Source organism: Gorilla gorilla, chromosome 10, assembly GCF_029281585.2.
Source record: "Gorilla gorilla gorilla isolate KB3781 chromosome 10, NHGRI_mGorGor1-v2.1_pri, whole genome shotgun sequence".
Classification (NCBI taxonomy): Eukaryota; Metazoa; Chordata; class Mammalia; order Primates; family Hominidae; genus Gorilla; species Gorilla gorilla.
In genome coordinates this window covers 101,084,651-101,112,015 of record NC_073234.2, presented here as the reverse complement: position 1 = coordinate 101,112,015, position 27,365 = coordinate 101,084,651, and the positions used below count along the sequence as shown (strand labels likewise).

The following is a 27,365-nucleotide window of genomic DNA, read 5'->3' as shown; positions in this document are numbered from 1 at the left end:
TATTATGCAAATGACATATTGCTATTATACAAAAGATGTATATATATATATATATATATATTCAAATTCTCCTTTGAACTGGCGTTATCTTTTTTTCTATTTTTTTGTAGAAGCATAGTCTTGCTATGTTGCTCAGGCTGGTCTTGAACTATTGGCCTCACGTGATCCTCCCACCTTGGCCTCCCAAAGTGCTGGGATTACAGATATAAGTCACTGTGCCAAGCCTAAACTGACTAATAGGGAGAAATAAAATCTTTGACTTATTTTATATATTAATAAAAGTCACATTTTTATCTTTTATTATATTTTGAGAAGTAACATTTGTATCTGAAAATATTTTGTTACAGTCTCCCACTAGATGGATAGCTATACAAGATAGAATAATTTTCTTTCAGTGTTTTTAAGGCATTAGTTCACTGATTTTTAGCAGATCAGAAACTTTATATCTTTTCCATTCACATGCCTTTGTATATCATCTTAATTCTTTCTTTCTGGGGCTTTTAGGGTCTTCTCATTTTTAAGAGTCTTCTTATTTTTCCTGGTGTAAATTTTCAGAATCTACTGGGTATTCAGTAGTTCTTTGAGCCTGAAAATTCAAATTTTTCTCATAAATATTCCTTTTTCTATTTGAGACAACATGGAGTAGTGGTTATAAATGTAAGCATTACTATTAGGCTATTTATTATTATTATTTTGTAAGTTTCTGTATTCATATTCTTAATTTTCAAGAATTATTTCTTTTAACCTGACTTTTTCCTTCTGGCATAGTCTTTTTATGACAGAAATACATTGTCTACAGTTATGACTAGAATGGTAATTGGACAAAAAAAAAGATACAAAAACTTAGCATTAAGAGAACTTTTGTAATTCACAAGACATGTAAAAATGCTCATTTTAGCTACAGTATCTGGAAAGAGAAGTGGTGGGAAATGGGGTTGAAGAGGTAATATGTGGCTAGACAGTGAATGAGTTACCTTCCCTATTATGTCATTATCCCTATAGTTTCTCAATCTACTTTTCTCCTATCATGGCTTGTTGCTTTAACACAATTTCATCTTATCGTAATTTCTGTTCTTAAAACTTAGTATTTAACATTAATTTTCTGCTTCTTAAAACTCAGATTTACTCCTAGTACACTTATCTTGCCATCCAAAAATTGTTTTCCATTTGAAAAGAAACTTTCACCGTTGTTCCTTTCACCCACTCCCACTCTGCTGCCCAGCTTTCTACTCTGACATTTTACTGAGCAGTCTGGGCACTTACACCAGTTTTGTATGTCACAAATGATGTGATCAGGCAAACTACTTTAACTCCCTGGCCTCATTTCTAACATCTATGAAATGTGGGTAGTAATTCTTACCCTACAAAATTATAGGTAGTATTATTTAATGTAATGCCCAAGTTAATTGGCACGCACCATCAAAATCATCATGGATTCTGCACGTTGTTTAGCAAAAGATGGGGTAATCAATAGGATTCCCATAAACATCATTTTAATGAAAATACAGAGTCCAGAATGAAAGTCCATTTGGGAACAGATTTAGGAAATTATGGTTCCATTAGCACAGAGTACTCAAACTGCATAAATCATTTCTGTCCCATCGGTACACCAATGGCAGGAACCCAACATGAAAGGGCTGTCAAGATTCTTATAAATTATCCTGCCTAATCTTTCGTTTTTCAAAAAGTTATGTTCTATACCATGCAATTTAACAACTAATTATATATGGTTTGCATTTTTTGCTAGGTTCAATTGTATATTAATCTCATCTTTTAAATTCTTTAAAGACTGGAGCCTAATTTTAATTTTTTTATCCCTTAGAGTTTTTTGCAGAATATTAAATGACTGCATTTAGTTATAATAATATTTATTAACTAGTGGGTGACAAATGTTTATCTGAAATTAAGAAAAAGAATCCTCTGTCTGCTTTTTAAAGGCAAGGGAATGTTTATTCTGGACTCTAAGATATGGAAACTGTGGAATGTTTCTGTTGGTAGAAAAAGATTAGTCTGGCTTCAGTGAAATATAGTGGTAAGTCATTCAGTTTAAAGAAAGGTCCTGTCTTTTTTCTTGGAACAGACCAGAAAAACAGTATTGTTGTCCCCTTCAAGGCCAGAGTGATGGTAGGCATGGCAGTCACCAGCTAAGTTTAGTTGTGTGCAGCAGAAAGATAACTTCATTAGCATCATTTGTAAAAGTCGGTGTGGGAGCACCAATGAGGCCTAGAAGAAAGAAAGCGTGGAACCTGTTCTAAGCGTTTATCATCCTGAGGTACTCTCAGAGAATTAATCAAAATCATTTGAGTGAATGAGTAATTTCTGGTGATGAAATTGAAAGGATCCAGTGACATTATTACTTGGAGTATAACATTATATATATATTTATATTAATTGTACAGAAATTAATGGATGTACAATTTTTATCCTGATGTTTTTATCATATTGAGATAATATGAGCATGTTCATTAAAGACTTTTTATGCATATTTTCAAAGACTGTATAATATTCTATTCAGTAAACCATTGCCACTACACAACTTTTTTTTTGTAAAAAATAAGTTATAACTATGTCACTGATTATGTTATTGGGTAAAAATTTATGTTTTGTGGTCTCAATGTATATCAAAGGGTTTTCTCAAAAAACTAGATTATTTCCATTTTCTTTCCTTCACTATGTTTGAAAGTATCTATTTCTTTACAAGTTTACCAATATTTAGTGTTAAATACATAAGCATTTTTACTCACTGTAGAAGTGAAAAATAAACTTTTGTCTTGATAACAAAACTGGAAAGAGCTTTTGGATTCTTTCTCCTTGGGGAAAGTTTAAAATTTTTCATGGGTGGGAAGAAAGGGTTACATATTTATCTGAATGGCTAAATGGGCAGTGCAGCAAAGACTGCTTTTATTTACTAATATCTTTTCTTTGTCAACAAGTATTTTAGTTGTGAACATTGCTGCTTAGCTAAAGACTATATTTCCTATGTTCTCTGCTAGATTGAATCACATGATTACTTTCTCACAAATGAGGTGTGAGCAGAAGTGATTATGTGCAAGTCTCTTCTTATCACTTTTTCCCCTTCTCCTAGGTTGAAATTAGGACACATAAAAGAATCTAGAAATAGTCATTCTGTACCACTATAAACAAAATGTCTGTTGAGGATGTCAGGGTTTTAGCCTTGAAAAAGCTTGTTAAAATCCAGATGAAATGTGGAGGTGACATAATAGCCCTAGATTGCCTAATCCAGTTTTGCCTACAAAAAGAAATAAACTTGTATCTTATTTAGCCTCCTTGAATTTGCTCTGTATGTTACAAAAGTGATCAGATATCCTTAGTAATTAAAAGAAGAAAATTAGAGAAAAAAATAACTGGTTGATTCTGGAAAATGTCAATGTTTGGTCTTTGTATCTATTTTTAAAACAGTAACATTTTTATATTATATTTTATTGTGTATTTTAATATATTTACATTGAATTTTTAATTTAAAAATCTCCTTGGATATTTTTACCATTTTACTCTTCCAAAGGAGCTTTAAAATCATTTTGTTCAGTTTTCATTGTATTAAATTGGGATTTATATAGAGTTGACCTTAGTTTTTAAATATTATCTTCCTACATTGAAGTTATATATTTTGTTAGGAAAAATATACAACTTCCTATTATATATTAATATATTAATGTATTGCTGTATATATATTAGTAATGTATAAATGTATTATTACTACATTAATACTTAATGTATTGCTGTATATATATTAGTAATGTATAAAATTTCTTATTGTTTAGTTGTGAAAGTTATATCTAAGCTATTTTCTAAATGTTTTCTGGAGTATACATGTGTACACTCATATTTGTTTAACAGTTATCCAACACAAATAGTTTTTAAATTGTCTTAAACAATCTGAGAAAATAATTTGTTTGTAAATATGGATATTTCGAATCCTTTTATTTCTTTTTTTAAGCGTTCATTTTTGTTTTTTATTGTTTTTTTTCAATCAGAAATTTCTCAAATTTTTTCAACTGATTTTTAGACCTGTTGAGATGGTCATTTTAAAAATGTGATCTGTCAATATTTTAGTATATTTCCCAATATAAAATGAAGCATTTTGGGTTGATCATTGTTATGGACTGAATCGTGTTCCCCCTCGAAAAGATATGTTGAATTTCTAGCACCCAGTACTGCAAAATGTGATCTAACTTAAAAATAGGATCTTTGTGGATGTAATTAGTTAAGATGAGGTTACACTTGAGTAAGGTAGGACTTTAATACAATATGACTAGTGTCATTATAAGAAGATGATGAAAAAACAACTATCTGATGAGAAGGCAGAGACTGGCACTATTCAGCTGCAAGCCAAGGAATGTTTAGGATTGCCAGCAACACCAAAAGCTTAGTAAGCCTTGGAGCAGATTATTCCCTAGAGCTGTGAGAGAGCATGGTCTTACTGACATCTTGATTTTGGACTTCCAGACTCCAGAGCTGTGAGACAATAAATTTCTGTTACTTAAAGCCACTCAGTCTGTGGTACTTCATTAAGGGAGTGCTAGAAAACTAACATACAATGTTTAGATCGACTTTCAAAATTTTGCATTATAAAAGATGTTATTTTTTCTTCCTGTGCTTCTGAACCTGTCCCTATAAACTATATAAAGTTAATCAGAGAAAAAGAAAGGGGAAAAATGGAAATAAACCAAACATACAGCACATTCAATATTAAGCATTAGGTCAGCTCACTCTCTGACCTCCTTCCTCACAGTTGTTTGCAGCCTGTTGTCCTGGAATTGTGCAGACTCTGTCACAAGATTATAATGACTGTTAACTCCCCTATAGATAACAACGTGAACATTGTGAAATGTTAAGTTTTTCATGTGAGATATTCTTTCAAGTCCTATATACTAGTGAAACTACTGACATCAGCTGGTCTGAAGCTGATCTGAAGAACCCCTACAAGGAGCTGACTCACTAAAGAATGAAGTTTCCACATCCTGATGATTCTATCCCACACATCCCTAACAATCAATGACCCCAATTTTCCTGTTTTTCTGCTTCCATGATCCCCTTAAAAATCTGTATTAGTCAGGATTATCCAGAGGAACAGAACCAATAAGAGAGAGATATATGTATATGAGTTAGCTTACATGCTTATGGGTGAAATCCCAGGATAGGTTGTCTGCAAGCTGAAAACAGGGAAGCTGACAGTGCAGCCTTCAGTCTGAGAGCCCCTGAGAAGCGGCTGGTGCAAGGCCCAGAGTCCAAAGACCGAAGACCAAAGAACCCGGAGTCTGATATCCAAGGGCAGAAGAAGAAGAAGTGAGAGTTTGGCACGGGAAGAAAAAGCAAACCAGAAGACTCAGCAAACAAGCTTATCCCCCTTCTTCCACCTGCTTTGTTCTAGCCATGCTGGCAGCCAACTGCATGGTGACCACCCATATTGAGAAGGGTCTTTCTCTCCCGGTCAACTGATTCAAATATCTATTGGTCTCCTCTGGCAACACCCTCACAGACACATCCAGAAACAATACTTTACCAGCCATCTAGGAGTCCCTAGACCCAGTCAAGCTGACACCTAATATTAACTCTCACAAAACCCCAGCCCAGAACTCCTTAGGGAGACAGATTTGAGGGTCTCCGCTCATCTCTTCACTCAGCCACCCTGTGATCATTAAACTCTTTCTTTGCTGCAAACTCTGAGGTCTTGGCATATTGGTCTGTTACTATGCAGCAGGCATACAAACCTGTTGGTCCTGTAACACTTACTGAAATGTCAAAAGAGCTTTCTGTTTTAAATATATATATATATATTTATATATTGCTAAAACCCAACTCTAATGCTATACACACTGACAATATAGTGATCATTACATCATATTCAAACATAAGCATATGCATTTGTGTCATTTTAAGAATTCAAACACCATAGTATTGACTCACTATACATTTGCTACTTCATCACCTTTTGTTATTATCTCTCCAGTTATTCTACCCCACGGTAGAAGAACGAAACCCCAGGGTCTTCGTGTTGAGTAACATGGGGAAATAGAAATAATATATATGGGAAGATATGAAACAATGAAAGGCATTGTAAGTTTATGTTTTTAAGACACTCTAGTGATAATCTAGTAATGAAACTGGACAAGCACACAAATAATGTAAATCAGTTTACGGTAAGAACTACATGGATGCTTTGAACTACTATAGGCTTCCAAAATAGAAAGCTATAACAATCACAAGTGATAATAATTAGGGGAAACTTTACAAAAGTGATGACATTTTATTTGTGTCTTACTGAATGGGAGGAATTTTACTAGATAGTTATAGGAAAATAATATATTCCAGATGAACAAACATTTGGAAGAAGTATGTTTTGGAGCATGTCAAAAGATAAAGGAAGAAAACAGGGTGAAACATAGATGTGATGGTTAAATTTATTTGTCTACTTGTTTAGCCATGGTGCTCAGGTATTTTGGATGCTTCTGTAAAGATGTTTTCGGATTGAGTTAATATTTAAGTTGATGGGCTTTGAGTAAAGCAGAGTAAAAATCTCCCCAATGTGTGTGGGCCTTTTCTAATCAGTGGAAGGTGTGAAGAGAACAAAGATCAACCTCCTTTGAGAAAGAAGTAGTTCTGCCAGCAGATGACCTTCAGATTTGAACTGCAACATTGACTATTATGTGATCTCCAGTTTGAACACCTTCAGGCTTGAAATATAAGATCAGCTTTTCCTGGGCGCTATGGACTGAATTGTGTCTCCTTAAAATTTATATGTGGAAGATCCCAACAAATACATCCCCAATGTGAATGTATTTGGAGATGGGCTTTTAGAAGGTAATTAAGGTTACATGAAGTAATAAGGGTGGGGCTCTAACGGGATAGAATTTGTGGCTTTATAAGAAATGGAAGAGAGAAATCGTAATCTCTCTCCACCATGTGAGGACACAGAGAGAAGGTACAAGGTAGAAAGAGAGCCCTCACCATAATCTGAACACTGATGAACTTCGATTTTGGGCTTTTTAGACTCCAGAATTGAGAGAAAGAAAACGTCTGTTGTTTAATCCACACACTCTGTGATATCTTATTATGGCAGCCCAAGCTTACTTATACCAGGTCTCCAGCCTTACAGCATTTTGACTTGAACTGCAACATCAACTATTCCCTGTGTCTCTGTCCTGTTAGCCCACTTTGCAGTTTTTAGACTTTTCAGCCTTTGTAATAATGTGAGCCAATTCCTTGAAAGAAATTTTTCTCTATGTATATACAGATCTTATTTATCCTGTTTCTCTGAAGAACTCTAATATTGTGGGGGTAAAACAAATGTAGAAAGAAATAACTAAAAGACCACTGAGATTATAATAAAAACCTTTAATTTCAAGTTAAGAAGCTCAGCATTCATCCTAGGAGTTCTGGAGATTTCCAACCATTCAGATTTTCATATTTTTTTTTCCTAGCTGAAGCAGACTACTAACCATTCACGAGTATCTTGTATGCAAGATATTTATGACTTTTTGACAGTCTACATGCTTTTGTATCTACTCAGATTCTTTTCTTATTTCCTCTTTTTTTTCACATAATCATTAAGTCATCTACAAATGACTTTTTTTTGTTGTTGTTGTTTTTGAGACAGAGTCTCACTCTGTTGCTCGGGCTGGAGGGCAGTGGTGTGATCTCGGCTCACTGCAACCTCTTTCCCGGGTTCAAGTGATTCTTCTGCCTCAGCCTCCCAAGTAGCTGGGACTAAGGGTGCACGCTGCCACGTCCAGCTAATTTTTTGTATTTTTAGTAAAGGTAGGTTTTCACCGTGTTGGCAAGGCTGGTCTCCAACTCCTGATCTCAGGTGATCCACCTGCCTTGGCATCCCAAAGTGCAGGGATTTACAGGCACAAGCCACTGTGCCCAACCTTGTCTATGACTTTTGAAGATCTCTCTGGAAGAATCTTTTTAATTTTTTTCCTTATATTGCTTCATCAATCACGTAATCTTCTGTTCTCTTCCTTCTGTCTGTGTCTATCTACACATCTCTTATTTACATCATAAATTATATTACTTTTATAAGGTTCCAAGTTTTATTTTTCTTATCTCTATAATATTTATAAAATGACACAAACCTCCAATGATTCTTGAATTGGAATGATGAAAAGCTCTAATTAAAACTTCAAGACCAAATTCAATTCGTTTCTAATGTAGTTACAGTTATTTGACTTCGGTGAGTAGATGAGTTGGCATTAGAACAGAGGAAAGGCAGAAACATCAGTTAGGAATCAGAGAGATGAGTCCAGGTAAGAGTCACTGAAAATCTAAACCAAATTGCAGCAAAGAAAATGCAAAAGGTAAGAGGAATGTTCTGAAGTTGGAGTAAAGGACTGGAGTAAAGCACTGAACTATGTGTGACATAAAATGTTAGAGTAAGAGTCAGGTCAAGAATATTTTATAATTAAGTGACTTTATGCCTTTATACATGTGATTTCTTCAGACAGAGAAGCTCTTTTTTTATCCATGTATCTTTTTACTGACAAACTGACATCAAGATCAAATTTAGTGGTCCTCTCTTCTAAGACCACCCAGTTTGAGATTAGAGGCATCTTCCAACACTTTAGATTGGTTTCCTGTTAGACTTATAGGTATTTCCTTAGCATGGTTTTGTATCATAACCATAGCATTCAGCATTACACAGCTGGTTAATTATCAAATTACTCCCAGGATGAGGCCCAAATTTTATTTTATTTTTATTTTTGTTTTTTTGTACCTTACTTCTATAATAGCTTGGCTCCAGGCATAACATAATGGAATAAAATGAGACAGACTAACATGTGAAAATGTTAAATGTATAAGAGAATTTATGAGGAAAATTATCATTAACATAAAAGAAATAATTTAGGAGTAAAAGTTTAGTAGAATTTTGACTTCGGTTTTATTTCTCGAGTTTGACATGATGGCAAGATATGAAGTACACATGTCTAGTCATGTTACTGGACTTTAAAAAACCCATTCATGTAGCAATAAAAAAGGCCTTGCATTTCAGATGATACAGTTTCTGGAGGAAATATTTTAAGTATAATTTACATTGAAATGACAGTTGAAGCAGAAGGACAGATTGTGATCACCAAAAAATAGGGTGAGAAGAGTGGATAGTTAAGAAGACAGGCTTAATCAATACCTATGTTGAGAGCGTCAAGATAGAAATGCACTAACTATGGTAACAATGTCTGGAGAATAACTGGGTAATTGGAACTGAGTAGCCCCAAGGAAGTTAAGAGGAAATATTAATAGTACAAATTTCACCACAAAAAAACTCAGAATTTATAATTTGTGGGTCAGTAGTAATTTTTGAAAGAATTATGTTTCAGAAGAATGATAATACGGTATTCCCTCTTTTGGCAAACTTTTAAAATCAATCACTTTTTATTGTAAGTCTAACATAATCGCAAAACAGAAAATATGGAGTACAAAAATGGAAAAATATCCCTAATCTCCAAATGTATGCACTAGGGTATGTAATTTTTTCCTGGCTCCATTTATTTGATTCCTTTATGTCTCATATTCTCTAAGTTATTCAAAACTTGTGTGGTGGCAGACCCTAATGTGATCCTTCAAATGATTCCTATCCTGGCATTTACTCCTTTGTGCAATCCCCTTCCACAGGCAGGACCAGTGACTTTCTTACAACCATAGAATACAGCAAAAGTAAAACAATGTTACTCCCATGATTCAGTTACATAGCATAGGAACCTTGAGATGTCACTATTGTAATTATGCTATTATATAATGCTCCACCTTAGCACACTGGAGCTAAAAACTCTCCTTGAGACTATGTTGGAGAAGCTCACAAGGCAAGAAACTGGGAGTAGACTTTGAGAACAGCCGGCAGGCTCCAGGCTCTGAGGGTATCTTCCTGCCAATAGCCAGCAAAAACCAAGGACCCTCAGTCATACAGGAAAAGAGGAAATAAATTCTGCCATTACCCACCCAGAATGAGCTTGGAAGTGAATTCTTTCCAAGTTGAACCACAATATGAGAATGGAGCCCAGTTGCTACTTTGGTTTCAGTCGTTTTGTCCCCAAAATGAATTAATTTTTTAAATTTAAGGATATAATTGTATATATGTATTGTGTATGACATGATGTTTGAAGCATACAGTCATAGCCACATAATGAGGTTTCAGTGAACAATGGACCACCCATATGATGGTGGCCCATAAGATTACAATGGAGCTGATAAATTCCTATTGACTAGTGACATTGTAGCCATCATAATGTTGCACAGAAATGCATTACTCACTCGTGGTTGTGATGATGTTGGTGTAAACAAGCGTACTGTGTTGCCAGTCCTATAAAAGTATAGCACATACAATTATGTATAATACATAATACTTGAAAATGATAATAAATGACCATGTTACTGGTTTATGTATTCACTATATCTTTATCTTTTTAATAAGTAGAAGTATATAACTTCTACTTATAAAATAAGAAGTCAACTATAAAGCAGGCTCAGGCAGATCCTTCAGGAGGAATTTCAGAAGAAGGTGTTGTTATTATAGGAATTGACAGCTCCATGTGTGTTATTTCCCCTGAAGAGCTTCCAGTGGGATAGGATGTGGTACACAGTGATACTGATGATCCTGACGCCATGTAGGCCTAGGCTAATGTGTGTGTTTCTTTCTAAGGTTTTAACAAAAAGGTTAAAAACATTAAAAAAAATAAAAATTTTAAATGGAAAAAAGCTTATAGAATAAGGATATAAGGCAAGAAAATATTTTTGTACAGCTGTACAATATTTTCCAACTTTTTTTTTTTTTTTTTTTTTTTGAGACAGAGTCTCTCTCTTTCACCCAGGCTGGAGTGCCGTAGCGCAATTTCGGCTCACTGCAAGCTCCAACTCCCGGGTTCACGCCATTCTCCTGTCTCAGCCTCCCGAGTAACTGGGACTACTGGCGCTCGCCACCACGCTCAGCTAATTTTTTGTATTTTTAGTAGAGACGGAGTTTCACCGTGTTAGCCAGGATGGTCTCAAATCTCCTGACCTCATGATCAGCCCATCTTGGCCTCCCAAAGTGCTGGGATTACAGGCGTGAGCCACCGCACCCAGCCCAATGTGTTCCTATTTTAAGCTGTTATTACAAAAGAGTCAAAGGTTAAAACATTAAAAGTTTATAAAGTAAAAAAGTTACAGTAAGTTTAGGTTAATTTGTTATTGAAGAAATGAATTTTTAAAATAAATTTAGTGTAGCCTACATGTACAGTATTTATAAAGTTTGCAGTAGTGTGCAATAATGTCCTAGGCCTTCACATTCACTCACCACTAACTCACTGACTTACCCAAAGCCACTGAGTCCTGCAAACTCCATTCATGATAATTGCCCTGCACAAGTGTACATTTTTAATCTTTTATGCCATACTTTTAGTGTACTTTTTCTATCCTTAGATATGTTTAGATACACAAATAGTTAACATTCTTTTACAATTGCCTACAGTATTCAACATAGTAACAGATTATACAGGTTTGCAGCCTAGGATCAATAGGCTGTATATACACTTTAGGTATGAGAGTAGGCAATATCATGTAGGTCCACGTAAGTATACTTTATGATGTTTGTACAATGACAACACAGCCTAACAACTCTTTTCTGAGAATGTACCCCTGTTGTTAAGAGACACAGGAAAGTATACACGTTATGGAATGGGTAAATCTATGCATCACCTCATAAACAGTCATCATTTTTGTGGTAAAAACACTTAACACCCATTCTCTTAGCATTTTTCAAGAATACAGTAGATTATCATTAACCACAGTCACCATGCTGTAATCTCTTTTCTTTTTTTTTTTTTTTCTTTTTTTTTTTTGAGATGGAGTCTCGCTCTGTCGCTCAGGCTGGAGTGTGGTGGTGTGATCTCAGCTCACTGCAAGCTCCGCCTCCCGCGTTCACGCCATTCTCCTGCCTCAGCCTCTTGAGTAGCTGGGACTATAGGCGCACACCACCACGCCTGGCTAATTTTTCATATTTTTAGTAGAGACCGGGTTTCACCATGTTAGCCAGGATGATCTCGACCTCCTGACCTCGTGATCCGCCCGCCTCGGTCTCCCAAAGTGCTGGGATTACAGGCGTGACCCACTGACCATGCTGTAATTTCAGCGTATTAATACTCAAAGGTAAGGGTCCAACTAAGCTGTGCCTGGACTCGTGACCCTACCTTCTATTCATGTGTAAGAGCACAAGGCTCCTTGATGGGTAGACTTACAGGGACTACAATTTAAAAATTGTTCCATAATAATTCACCCAGTTGGCTGGGTGCAGCGGCTCACGCCTGTAATCCCAGCACTTTGTGGGGCCGAGGCAGGCAGATCACGAGGTCGGGAGATGGAGGCCATCCTGGCCAACATGGTGAAACCCCGTCTCTACTAAAAATCCAAAAATTTAGCCGATCGTGGTGGCGGGCGCCTGTAGTCCCAGCTACTCGGGAGGCTGAGGCAGGAGAATGTCATTAACCAGGGAGGCGGAGCTTGCAGTGAGCCGAGATGGCGCCACTGCACTCCAGCGTGGGCGACAGAGGGAGACTCCGTCTCAAAAAAATGAATACATAAAATAATAATAATAATTAACTCAGTTATTACTATGAGTTTATTGTGTGTCTACTTATGTATCTATGCATATATCTATTTATATTACATTATAATATATACATTAATTTTACTTTATATTAAATTTTTTTCATAGTATTAATTCACCATTTGTAGGATTACATTATGTAATGAGAGAGGGTAACTATTCCAGAATTAGCAAATCTCTTTTAATTTAAAATAATGTTGTATAATATCATATTATTTGTTTCCCACTGAAAGCTAACTCTATCCTATTGACATTTGAAGCTTCATGGTGTTAGTTCATTAAATGACATATTCATTTAAAACCATTTTCTGAGGTTTGCTGCATAAGCTCTTATCAAACTGGTGAAAGAGAGCAATGGAGGTAAAATGTTCAAAGGATGTTGGATTAAATTTAACTTTTGTAGAAGGATCTGAAGTTTAAGATGAACTATTCGAACTTTGAGAGGTATGAAAAGAAAAGCAATAATTTCTGATAATACTTTCAAATCTGATTAGTATATTAGTATAAATAAAGTTAACAATGTAAAAGAGGGAATATATGACAATTTCTTCTACTTGCAAGAAAAAAATACGAAGTGGTGGCAACTATGTTGTTATATAATGTCTCAGTGCAAGAACTGATTTTGAAGCATTTTTTTCCAACATCACAATGCTTTTTCTACTTCATAATTTCACTAAAATTATATAGCTGTCACAAAGTCATGGTTTGTGAACTGTAGTAATACGTTCTAAGAGTACGTTGTCATCTTCTTCCCATTAGCAATCATATGATGGCTGATATTTTTTTCGTAAGTAAATTACTCATTTAATGTAAGACTTTAAAAATTAATTGGCCCCCTAAAAAGATTTACATGATATGAATAATTCTAATACTGGAAGATTTTATTTTTTTATGATTCATCTTAAAGTTTTAACTTCTATATATGCATACATATATATAAAGACATATGTGTGTACATACCTACATATACATATATAGTTAGATAGCAAAATGCACACATCTTTACTCCCACGATTCTTCAGTCTAGTAAGTCATTCATGTCCCACAAACCTTAAGTTACTTCAGATGCCATCATTTTGCTCATCATTGATATCCAACCTGATTCATATCTACATAGCTCTAATATCCATCTCTTCTTTGTTATCATTGTTCTTTCAGATTACTGAAATAGTCTCCTAAGAGTTTTTCCCATTCCCAATTTTTCATGACACTTGAGTCAGATCAGGCCACTAAAGGTTGGCTAATATTCAAGGCTGGTAAAAATAAGTTATGTTGACCAATAAAAGATATGATACACACAAATGGATATCACTTCCGGTGTCTAATTCCCTATTAGAGTAGGAACAAATTTCAGTGGTCAATGCATGAAGAGAAATAACAAGATTGAATGTTAAGGCTAGTAGTGGGAACGAATAATGAACGCATAAAATAACGGGCATAGTTGAGTGTAATTATAGTGTGCCATGCAACTCAAAACTTTTACTCAATTACATGAGGAATTATAACAAGGAAGGTGACCAAAAGTTTTATACCTTTACAAAGTATTATGTCTAAGAAAATAAATGAAAAGAGCAAGAAGACAGATCAAAAATATACACCAATAATGACTTTACAAGATAAAACAAGTAATTTTCAAAATTGTTGGACTGAAATGATAATAATATATACATAAACAACTCTAGATATGGTCTCTCTTCCTTTTGTCCCTAAATGCTACTTTTAAATTTTCTTTATAGTAAAAGGTATAAATTGTTATTTTTAAAACATATATTATCCCATTCAATTTAAATAACAATTCTATAAGAAATGTATTATTTACATTTCAGAGGTTACACAACTGAGGCCCAAGATCACACAAACTGTAAGAAATAGAGGGACCTGGGTTTTTTAAGAACTAGAGAGACCTGGGTTTTGAATCATAGTTCCGTATGTAAACTTTACCAAGCCATGTAACAAGTACTATATAGATTAGTAGTTCTCAAGTGGAGTCATTTTGCCCTCCAGAGAACATTTGGCAGTGTCTGGAGATAATTTTGGTTGTCACAGATGGGGTAAGGAGGTCTTGCTGCTGATATCTAGTGGGTAGCGGCCAGAGATGTTGCTAAATATGCTACAATGCACAAGACAGTTCCCCACAACAAAGAATTACATGACACATAATGTCATTAGTGCTGAAGTTGAGAAACTGAAATAGATATTATGTCCTGATAATACAATAATAAATATAGAATGTCAGAGGAAACTATAGATTATAACTTGAGAGATTCGTAGAAAAAGTAGGGAAAGAAAAAATACTGAATCAGCAATAATAAGACAAAGTAAAGACAAAGCTCAATAAAAGCTTACCTATGACTTTATGAGAAAAGTTTTTCAATATAATAAAATAGATCAAGAAAATTCTATGAAAAATTTCTGCCTTCTCAAGATGGAAAATGTGATTTCAATCATTTTAGAAAGAGCATTTACAAATAAAATGTAATTGGACAGGTATTTTTCTTTTTAAAGTATACATTTCCTCTATTTATAGACATTGTAAATTGTGAAACACATCACCCATTTCTTAGAAGCTCTATGAAAAAACAAAATATACATATTTAAAAAGACAACTAGAAAAGTATAATTCCGTATAACATCAGTTCACTTTAATCTTTAATATCACAGGAGATCTCTTCCTTACTCCTAATCAGTCTAAATGATCGTCTGAATCACTTCTAGGAGTTTGCACAGTGTAAGCTGACAAAGCCTGTGCTTATTATCTTGAAATTATATGCGTCTTGAAGAATTGATTGTCATTGTATAGCATATCAAATAATTCCAGAATTTCATGTGTATTTCTTATTTAGTAAAACTCATTATTTTTCTGTTCCATGCTGGAAGGTAAACAGTTTATCTTGAAAATCAGCGGGAAACTTTTGACAGATACTTCACCAATGCCTGAGTGACAGCTTTCTGCGACACATCAATAAATCTTTGGCCTTCCCAAGGTTTATAAATTCTCTGATGGTCTGAAAGGATTTGGCTATTTCTACTTTCTAAACTGAATTGCTGGGCTATGATAGAGAATGATTGGTATACACAATAGTTTTAATTTTAAGAATACTCCATAGCATAATCGTTGGAATAAATTTTTAGGCACAATTAGGGATTCAGGTATACTTTAAACTAAATTTTGCCATCTTTTCAAATAATTAAACTGAGAACAATTGGATGAGAACATGTCTTCAGCACCCTTCCCTTCTAATTCATCGACACACACACACCCACAGTGACAATAACAACCAGAGAGTCAACACTGACTTCTTAGCCACTAGATAGGCAGAAATCACCTTACTTTGATTCCAGTTTCAAAAATGTTTAGCATTTTAATAGAATAGACCTAGAAATTCAACAAATAAGGTCTCTTATCTTTCATTAAATTAATGTAATTTTAAAAGCAAAATTGTGTTGGTTGAAATGATTTATTATGTGATCTTCCACACAATTAAACTATATGGTTAAAATAAAAATACATAATTTGTATTCAGCATTAATTTATTATATAACACAATTTTACTCTAAAATGACACACATTCCTACTGTAAGAGAAGTATACCTCATTTAAAAAGTATAGTAGACTATCAAAACTTTTACAACCTTGCTTTAAATACTGTAATGAATGAATCAACAATTATATTTAGACAGGCCAAGTGTGGTGGCTCACGCCTATAATCCCAGCTCTTTGGGAGGCCGAGGCGGGCAGATCACTTGAGGTCAGGAGTTCAAGACCAGCCTGGCCAATAGGGTGAAACCATATCTCTACTAAAAATACAAAAATTAGCTGGGCATGGTGGTGGGCGCCTATAATCCCAGCTACTTGGGAGGCCGAGGAAGGAGAATTGCTTGAATCCAGGAGGTGGAATTTGCAGTGAGCTCAGATCGAGCCACTGCACTCCAGCCTGGGTGACAGAGCAAGACTCTGTCTCAAAAACAACAACAACAACAACAACAAAAAACCAATTATAACTAATTATAATTTTTGTCTAAACAAAAATAAAAGCACATTAAAGTAATTATAGTGGCTCAAATAGTTTTCTTTGGGAAAATTAAAGCTATCCTTAGAACCATGTCAACAAATTTGCATAGGACTTACACATTTTCAAACTGTTCTCTTTGCTGTTTTTCATAATATTGTTAGAGGTAGTCAGATAATTTTTTCCAATTTTTTTCCTTTGAAACTTTTCAAAATGCTAAACTTCAAGATTGCTTTTTTGGTTGCCATTAGAAACATTGACAGTTACTATAGCATCAACTTAACAATTACATATTTTCAAGACAGCCTGGCAACTGGAAGGTGACTGTAATGATTTAAAGTTACTTAAATTATACCTCTGTAAGGTTATTAATGGTTATGCTTTTCACATGTGTATTATTGACATATTTAACATATGGAAAGAGATGCAAAATGGTTAAGTGATTCATAAAATCTATACATACATGCTTTGAGGGTGAATGTATATGTAGAAATAAATAATTGAATGATTTTAGTATTATACGATAAGACGTATTTCATATTCTCATCTAATTTCCTTCAGTTGAATTATTTGAAGAGGTGGTAAATTTTAGTCTAAATTATAGAAATTGGGCCTGAAAATTTATTCCAAAGATTATGGTGTGAAACATTCTTAAAATAAACAACTATTATATATAACAGTAATTCTCTGTTATAAGCCCAGTAATTCAGTTTAAGAAGTAGAAATAGCCAAATCCCTTCAGACCATCAGAGAATTCACAAGCTTTGGGAAGACCAAGGATTCATCGATGTGTCAGAGAAAGCTGTCACTCAGGCAATGATGAAGTATCTGTCAAAAGTTTCCAGCTGATTTTCAAGATAAACTGTTTATCTTCCAGTATTAAATGGAAAAATAATATGAGTTTTACTAAATAGGAAATACACATGAAATTCTGGAATTATTTGATATGCTATACAAAGACAATAAGTTCTTCCAGATGCAAATAATTTTAAATATATATATATACTTAAGTATATATACATATAAAATAGCTTCATATCAATATAAATTAGCTTTATTTATATTAGCTTGAGATACATGTATTTATACGTAGATATAGGTATATATACATCTTAAAAGGAAAACTTCTACCTTATCTGTGTTATTAAAACAATTATTTAAGCTTTATCTCAAGTCAAATTTGAAATTATCACCACACATTTGCTATTAATCATAATTCACCAACTTTCCTTATTTTAATACCTTTTTCTATTTTCTTATACAGAGAATATACAGAAATGACAGCTATTTGGGGAAAAGCAATATAATACATTTAAGAAACACCTTCCTCACTGTTGAAAAACTGTTTCTGCACCAACCTGGGTAATTTGCAGACTGACAATTTCAATTATTTTTAGTTCACTTACGTATTTCTCATGAATGAATTACCCTTTATATCATGCTCCCCAAAAAGGTGAAAACTAAAGAGAGGTGGCCCATTTATTTGTGTAGTAAACAAATGAGGATGGTATGCTAATGACTCCTATCTTAATTCACCATTACATACAAGGAAGAAGACTGAATTGTGTGAACATTATTTTTCTGTTAGTAGGTAAGGTTGATAGTAAATTTAGTGCAATGGCTCTTCCTGAACTATGACGAGAATGAACTGGCTCCAGAGTAGATTTGTGTATGTCATAAGCCATCCAGATGTATGAGATGTAATGTTAACTGTAGCAGTCTACATTTTTATCCAGGATTCAGAGAATTCAGATACTTGTTTTGTCCAGTACAATTTTAGCAGAAGTTATAAAAGCAGAGGTTTGAAAAGTACTTGCATTGTTGGTGATCCTCTTTTGTGCATATTACAGCACAATGAAATAAAACGTCCAGCAAGCCAAATATTGCATATGGGAAAAAAAAGTAGGCGTAGAACCCAATCTTTATCAGTCTATTTTCAGATGCCTGAATGCCATCAGCTGAGATCAGCAAGACTTTTAGCTGAGTCCAGCCAAATCTGCTTACCCTCAGTTGATCCCCAGACTATGAGAAAAATTATTGTTTTAACCCATAGGATTTTGAGGTGGTTTATTCAGTAGTATTGGTGTGTGTGTGTGTGTGTGTGTGTGTGTGTGTGTGTTTGTGTGTGTTTTGTGTGGGTATGCATGCTTACTAACTGACACAGTGCTGGATAACTTACGGAACAAGGAGTGTAAGAGTGGGATCTAGCATAATTTATATGTTAATGACTATGAAACCATTAAATATATTTAACGCCAGATGTCATGGGTAAAAGACATATAGAAGGAAGAGCAAGATATGCATGAGAGGAGGAATCAATAGTCAACCAACAAGAACAGTTTTAAGTAAAGCAGAACAGTCTTAGAAGCAATGCTAAATTTGAAAACAATTGTTACATTTACAAGCAACCTATAATGTCACTCCAACATCACTGGAGAAGACCTTTGTAACAATATGACTTAAAGGGAAATATTTTTGCATGCATTTATATGGAGTGGCTGTATGGTAAAATATAAAGAGCATGTATTTTGAACTAGATTAAAAATAAAGCTCTTCAATTTTCTACTCACGTAGCTTTCAAAAATCTCATTGTTCTCACTGCTAAAATAAGAATACTTCATTTATACGTTTGTTTTATAGACTAATGAGATATGCATAAAACCTTTCTCAATATAGAGTACTCATTGTTATTATTATTCCTGGGACTGGGTCAGTGCCTACCTTATAGTTGATCCTCAATAATTGGTAGTGACAATTATTATTTTGTTTTTGTGAGAAAGAAAATGTAATATTCTGTTGATCTATGAAATGGTAATTAGGAAAGAAATATTTATAACAGTAACAATGTTTCAGATACAGATTGTATAGCTGAGTTTGAATGATGAGTGATTATAAAGTCATGTTGAAGGATGTCAAGACTTTTCCACAGTAGTGTACTTGATCTGATATCAGACAAAAACAAGCATGGTATAAACAGAAAAAAATGTTATGACACATTAGAAAACAATTCAGACCTATAGAGACACAAAGCAAGAACGATAAGATAGCAACACAATGAATAAAATTATTCAGCCTTTCATCTTAAAGAACTCTGGATTTTTTTTCCAATAACACAAAAAAGTAGGAGTGATAGAACCACACTTTGGTTATATTCACTTGTTTATTGCAATACATAAATTAACTATTGGTCAAGTTGTATATGGTTCACATTTACATGTAAAATAATAAGGTCTGAATACCAGACCTTATTTAAATTTATGTGTTTTTTTTTTAAACTGCTGACTCAAGAGAACTCCTCATTTATAAAAACAGACATTTATTATAGGCTATACTAATACTCACATAAATCATAGCTATCATTTATTTAGCACTCCTTATATGCTAGACACCTAACTAAAAGTTTTACATACATTATTTAGTTTATTACAAAGTTCTAGATTTTACCTATGAGAAAAATAAGGTTTCCAGAGAGTAAGGAACTTAATGTCACAGAACTATTAAGTAGAGGAGTCAAATTTAAATTTAGATTTGATTCTCTTCAAAGCCTGTGCTCTTCATTACCAGCAATTGTAGTTTTACCCCAAGTAAAGAGATTTTGAGTATAAAGAGTGCCTATTCCACTCTTTTGTCCTCATGCTATTTTAGCTGGATTTAGTTATTATACAAAATCATGTAAAAAGCTATAAACAAGGATAACACATGTGTGTCCAGAGAAAGTTGAAGAGGTAGAGGATGTCACTTGTCCTTGGACAAATTCTACACTTGAATTGTGCCTCTCAGCAGTCCTCTGACCCTACTGACGATCTTCTCTTTGTTGGAACACTTTACTTTCTTTTTTAACTGTTTTTTCAATTAATGCAATTTTTATCTTTCACTAGGGCCAGTTTAGTCTGATTAAAGAGATATACTTCTCTTTTTGGACATTTTCATAGGTCTGACAATTTTTCAATTTTGCTCTAACATACTAATGATGGTTTAGTTTGCCTTAGATGAACCAAGTTGCAATTTTTGTAGATCATTATACATTTTTTGTTGTAGTTTTTCAAAACAAAAGAAGGAAAAAATATATTTACTGTAATTTCTTTGTGTTAGGGTGGGATCCAAAGTTAGCCTATTTATTTAATAAAAGCACTGGCAAAAACTGTCAAAATAAGTTTTTTAGAAACCTAAAAGTTAACCAACAGTTTACAAGAACCTGAAAGTATTTATTTAAGACAAATGGCTAAATATAGAGAATAGTAAACTATATTTTGTTTCTAATTATCCCTATTCCCATCTCTCTCTCTTCAGCTCTGCACTAGCCTTAGAAAGCACAGCTCCACCACTATGGTGAAAACAAGCATGCTAATATCAACTGAAGGGGACATCATGAGATTGGAGATCCTCCAAAACACCCATCTACTTAAAACGGTCATTTACAAGAGACTGAAGGTATGTGCCCCTTCTCCCATTTATATGTTGAAGTCCTAACTTACAACGTGATAGTGATGGTATTAGGGGGTAGGGCCTTCGACATGTAATTAGGTCATGAGGCTGGATCCCTTATAAATGAGTAGTGCCCTTATGAAAGAGATCCTGGAAAGCTCTCTCATCTTCTTCTGCATGTGAGGATACAACAAAAAGTTGGTAGTCTGCAAACCTAGAAGAGGTTTCAAGAGGTTGAAATGTCCTAATATATTCCTGGGAATCTAGAAGGAACATGCGTGTATGAGGTTGTTTATGCACCCAGGAAATATCTGAGAAGGCCCTAGATTCTCACCTCTGGCAGACTATCAGGCACTGGGAAAGAAGAACTGAAGGTTATGTTACAGTTATAAATTGTGTGCCTGAGCACTGAACACACACCATAACACACATTTAGCCCACTGAGAAATCCAGAGGGACATAATTGTTCATGGCATGATGTGGTTTGGCTGTGTGTCCCCACCCAAATCTCATCTTGTAGCTCCCATAATTCCTATGTGTTATGGGAGGGAACCAGTGAAAGATAATTGAATCATGGGGGCAGCTCTTTCCCGTGCTATTCTTGTAATAGCAAATAAGTCTCATGAGATCTTATAGTTTTAAAAAGGAAAGTTTGCCTGCACAATCTCTCTTCTCTCTTGCTGCCACCATATAGGAAGTGCCTTTCACCTTCTTCCATGATTGTGAGGCTTCCCCACTCATGTACATCTGTGAGTCCAATAAAACTGTTTCTTTTGTAAATTGCCCAGTCTTGAGTATGCCTTTATCAGCAGTGTGAAAACAGACTAACACAGAAAATTGGTACCAATAGAGTGGGCACTGCTGTAGATACCTCAAAATGTGGAAGCAACTTTGGAACTCAGTAGCAGGCAGAGATTGGAAAAGTTTGGACAGCTCAGAAGATAGGAAAATGTGGGAAAGTTTGGAACTCCCTAGAGACTTGTCGAATGGCTTTGACCAAAATGCTGAAAGTGATATGGACAATCAAATCCAGGCTGAAGTCGTCTTAGATGGAGATGAGGAATTTGTTGGGAACTGAAACAAAGGTGACTCTTGCTATGTTTTAGCAAAGAAACTGGTGGAATTTTGCCCCTGTCCCAGAGATTTGTGGGATTTTGAACTTGAGTGAGATGATTTAGGGTTTCTGGTGGAAGAAATTTCTAAGCAGCAAAGCATTCAAGAGGTGACTTGGGTGCTGTTAAAGGCATTCGGTTTTAGAGGGAAACAGCATAAAAGTATGAAAAATGTGTGGCCTGACAATGTGATAGAACAGAAAATCCCATCTTCTGAGGGATTTTTTATTCAAGCTGGCTGCAGAAATTTGCAAAGTTATGAGGAGCCAAATCTTAATACCCAAGACAATGGGGGAAATGTCTTTAGGTCATGTCAGAGACCTTTGCGGCAGCCCCTCCCATCACAGGCCTGCAAACCTAGGAGTAAAAAATGGTTTTGTGGACCAGAACCAGAGGCTCTTTGCTGTATGCAGTCTAGGGACTTGATATTCTGCATCCCAGCCTCTCTGGCCATGACTAAAAGTGGCCAAGGTACAGCTCAGGCCATGGCTTCTGATGGTGCAAGCCCCACACTTTGGCAGCTTTCATGTGGTGTTAAGCCTGCAGGTGCACAGAAATCAAGAACTGAGGTTTGGGAACTTCTGTCTAGGTTTCACAGGATGTATGGAAATGCCTGGATGTCCAATTGGAAGTTTGCTGCAGGGGCAGGGTGCTCATGGAGAACCTCTGCTGGGAGAGTGTGCAAGTCAAATGTGGGGTGGGAGCTCCCACACAGAGTTCCCCATGGGGCACAGCCTAGTGGAGCTGGGACTAGAGGGGCACTGTCCTCCAGACCCCAGAATGGTAGATCCACTAACAGCTTGCACCGTGTGCCAGGAAAAGCTGCAGACACTCAATAGAAGTCTGTGAAAGCAGCCAGGAGGGAGGCGGTATCCTGCAAAGCCACAGGGACAGAGCTGCCCAAGACCATGGGAACCTCTTGCATCAGTGTGACCTGGGTGCCAGACATGGAGTCAAAGGAGATCATTTTAGAGATTTAAGATTTGACTGCCCTGCTGCATTTCAGACTTGCATGGGGCCTGGAGTCCCATTGTCTTGGCCAATTTCTCCCATTTGGAATGGCTGTATTTACCCAATGCCTATATCCCCATCGTATCTAGGAAGTAGCTAACTTGCTTTTGATTTTACAGGCTCATAGATGGGAGGGACTTGCCTTGTCTCAGATGTAACGTTGGAGAGTGGGCTTTTGAGTTAATGCTGAAAACAGTTAAGTCTTTGGGGGACTGCAAGGAAGGCATGATTGGTTTTGAAATGTGAAGACATGAGATTTGGGAGGGGCCAGGAGTGGAATGATATGGTTTGGCTATGTGTCCCCACTTAAATCTCATCTTGTAGCTCCTGGAATTCCCACGTGTTGTGGGAGGGACCCAATGAAAGATAATTGAATCATTGGGGGGCAGGTCTTTCCCATGCTGTTCTTGCGATAGCAAACAAGGCTCACAAGATCTGATAGTTTTAAAAAGGGGAGTTTCCCTGCACAAGCTCTCTTCTCTCTTGCTGCCGCCATTTAAGAAATGTCTTTCACCTTCTACCATGATTGTGAAGCCTCTCCAGCCATGTAGAACTGTTGAGTCCAATAAACCTCTTTCTTTTGTAAATTGCCCAGTCTCAGGTTTGGCTTTATCAGCAATGTGAAAATTGACTTAAACATGACATTTAAGGAAATCTATGCACTATAAAAAGCTAGTCACCAAACTAATCAAGCAGAGACTTCAGTGGCTATACATGATGATAAATATTGACTTACAAAATTAATTCAGGAAAGCCATTAGGCAAACAAAAAGAAACAACACCAAAAGCAATAACAAATAGCAATAACTATAAACAATGAGAAAAGGATAGAATCTTATTTCTAGAGTTGTCACATTATATTTTTAAAATGTCCAATTTTCTACAAAATTTATGACATGTAAAGGATCATGAAAGTTAGATACATATACAGGAATAACAAAGAAATAGACAGAAATTGCCCATGAAAAAGCACATTTGTAGGACTTACTAGACAAAGATGTAATCAGTTATTTTAAATATGCTCAAAGAACTAAAGAAAACATTGTATAAAGAACTACAGTATGAGAATACTATTTCAGGAAATAGAGAATATCAACAATGAGATAAGAATATTTTTTTAAAAGATATCCAGTAGTTGAAAAGCATTTTAAGTAAATGAAAATGCACTAGAAAAACTCAACAGCAGATTTGAACTGGTAGAAGGAATTATCCGTGAATTTGAAAAATAAGTCAATTACACTTATTTAGCCTGAGGACACAAATTTAAAAGTAATAAATAAATATAAATAAGCAAAAGCTCAGAGACTTGTGGATACCAACACATTCATAATGAGAATCCCAGAAGGAATGGCTATTATTTAAAATTTTATAGCCAAAACTTCTCACATTTGATGAAAAACGTTAATCTACACATTCAAGAAGCTCAACGAACATCCAATAGAATAAACTGATAAATATCAACACAGACATATACAAATCCAACCATAAAGAGCTGAAAAAGAAGAGAGGATCTTGAAAAGTGCAAGGAAAAAGTGCCTCAACACAAAAAAAGAGATGTACAATAAGACTGGTGTATGGTTTCTCATTAGAAACCTGGAATTCAAAAGGCACCAAGATAACATCTTCAAAAGGTTGAAGCAAAAGACTGACAACCAAAAATTCTATATTAGCTAAATTATCCTTCAAAAATGAAGAAGACCTTAAGACATTCCCAGATTGAAAACAAAACAAAACAAACAACCAAACAAAAACAGGTAATTTTTCACTAGTTGTCTTGCCCACATGAAACTCTCAAGGGAGTCCTTCAGGCTGAAGTGAAAGGAAACAATACAGTATCGCCAAACAAAATAAATAATGAGCACTGCAAAGAGCACTGCATAGGAAAGCAATATTTTTAAAGCATAAATATATTTTGTTTGTAACTCTTTTTTCTTCTAAGTTGTAAAATAACTGCATAAGCTAATGCTTATGTTATGGTCTGAATGTTTGTGTGCCCTGAAATTCATGTGTGAAAATTTAATCACTAATGTGATGGTTTTAGAAAGTGGGGTATTTGGAGGTAATTAAGTTTTGAGGGTCAGCCCTCCCAAATGGGATTAGTGTTCTTATAAAAGAGGCCCCAGAAAGCTGCCTTGCCCATTCTACCAGGTGAAGACACAGCTAGAAGGCACCATCTAGGAACCGAAAAAGAGGCCCTCGCCAGCCATCAAATCTAACAGAACTTTGGTCTTGGTCTTTCCAAAACTATACGAGATAAATTTCTATTGTTTTTGAACTACCAGGTCTGTAGTATTTTTTAATAGCCACCCAAGTGAACTAAAAGAGTATACATGAAAATATAATGTATAAGGATGTAATTTTTAAGGCAATAAAAACAGAAATATAAGGAGACGATGGAACTATATAGGAGCAAAGTTTTTGTATATGATTTAAAGTAGTTGGTATTAGTCCAAACTAAATTGTTATCAGTTTTAGTTATAGTTCTTTGGGAAATCACTAAGAAAACAATGCAAAAATGTAGTAAAAGAAATATCGGCAGAATTAAATTTGTATACTTAAAAATACTTATTTCACCAAAAAGTAGGCAATAAAAAATAGAGAAACAATGACATCATAAAGTAATAAGACAGAGAGAAAATAAGTAACACAATAGCAGATATAAATCCTTCATTATCAATAGTAACATTAAAGGAAAATAGATTAAACATTCCAATCAAAAGGCAGAAATTGGACAGAATAGATTAAACAACAATAACAAGATCCCACTTCAAAGGTATATGTAGATTTAAAAGGATGGAAAAAGATACACCATTCAAGCAGTAACTAAAAGAAAGCTGGAGTGGCTATACTAGTATTAGACAAAGTAGACTTTAAGATAAAAATGGTTACTAACAATAATGAAAAAATTCCAAAATATATGAAACAGAAACTAACAGATTTTAAGAGAAAATTTTTAAAAAATAAGAATAATAGCTCGAGGCTTCAATACTCCACTTTTAATAGTGGATAGAACAACTAGACAAAAGATCCACAAGGAAACAGAAGACTTGACAACTGTAAACTACTAGAACTAATAGACATCTATAGAACATTCCATCTAACAATAGTAGAGTACACATTCTTCAAAAATGCACATGGAACATTCTTCAGTACAGAAAATTCCCAGGATTCAATTGTTGGGAGCTATAGAAATAATAGTAAGGTAGGGTTTTTTGCTGTAATGACAATGTTATTAAAGTCTAACAGTGAAAAGAATGTGAAAGTATATAAAGACCAATCTACTTTGAAGAAAGAAAATTTTAAAAATAAATTAGAATATGTATTAAGAACAAGGAAGTTCATTTGAGGTTGTAACTTCTGTTGGCAACATAACAATGTTGTGTGCTTGAAATTTTTTTTAAGTTAGTATTAAGTTCATTGTTTTAATCTATAAATAAAGCTGAGAAGGAAGGCTTAAGTCTGATTTACCAAAATAATCAGATACTATTCATTGTCTGATAAATAATACCCATGTAAAGCACTTACAAATCTGAAACTGAAGTTACTTTTATTTTTGTTACCCTTTTAAGTGCATGCCTAGACAAATGTAGTAAGTTATCAAAAATAGCACGTGTAAGTCCATGAGAACCCCTGGGAAAGGAAAAACTTGGAACACGTAGGTGTTTCTTATTCCAAGATCTCTGTAATAGAGATGAACATTCTATTTTTTTTTAAGTTACGCAATACCAAGCTGAATATCGCTGCTCTAAACTCATGCAATCAAATTTCAGCTGGATTCTTTTCTCTCTCAGTTGGAGTAACAGCTTAAATTAATTAATTATTTACCATGTGCTAGGCTCCTACATGCTGCTGCATTTAATCCATCGATCCTTGATTGCTGAACCTTATTATCATTTCACAGATGTAGAAAATGAGGCCAGAGATGTTAAATATCTTGCACATGTTCACACAGTGAGGTAAGGCCAGAATTCCTATGCAGGTCTGCTTGATTGAAGAAAAATATGCTTTTCATTATTTGACACTATCGTAAAATATTTTTAACCCTGATTGACAGCTTACCATGTTATACACCACAGCTGTTCCAAACTTCATCTACTCTTTTCCAGATTCTTAACATCCTCCTTCACATTACTCAAGGCAGAGAATTTTTTACTCAGACCAAGTTCAAATGCTTCTCTCAGCTTCCCTCAACATAACCTCAAATTGCCT

At 34.8% G+C, this 27,365-nt stretch overlaps 1 protein-coding gene across 3 annotated transcripts in view; it reads left to right on the top strand.

Moving 5' to 3' along the window:
• RASSF9 (Ras association domain family member 9) overlaps window positions 1–27,365 on the top strand; it is a 174,033-nt gene that overhangs the window by 95,102 nt on the left and 51,566 nt on the right. For 2 of the 3 annotated variants that reach the window (XR_010129376.1, XR_010129375.1), the window contains one exon: window positions 20,899–21,039. The gene's annotated coding sequence lies outside the window, so the exon portion shown is untranslated. Of the gene's footprint in view, window positions 1–17,872; window positions 17,971–20,898; window positions 21,040–27,365 lie in introns of those variants that run through there. The other variant, XR_010129377.1, reaches the window with a different exon arrangement.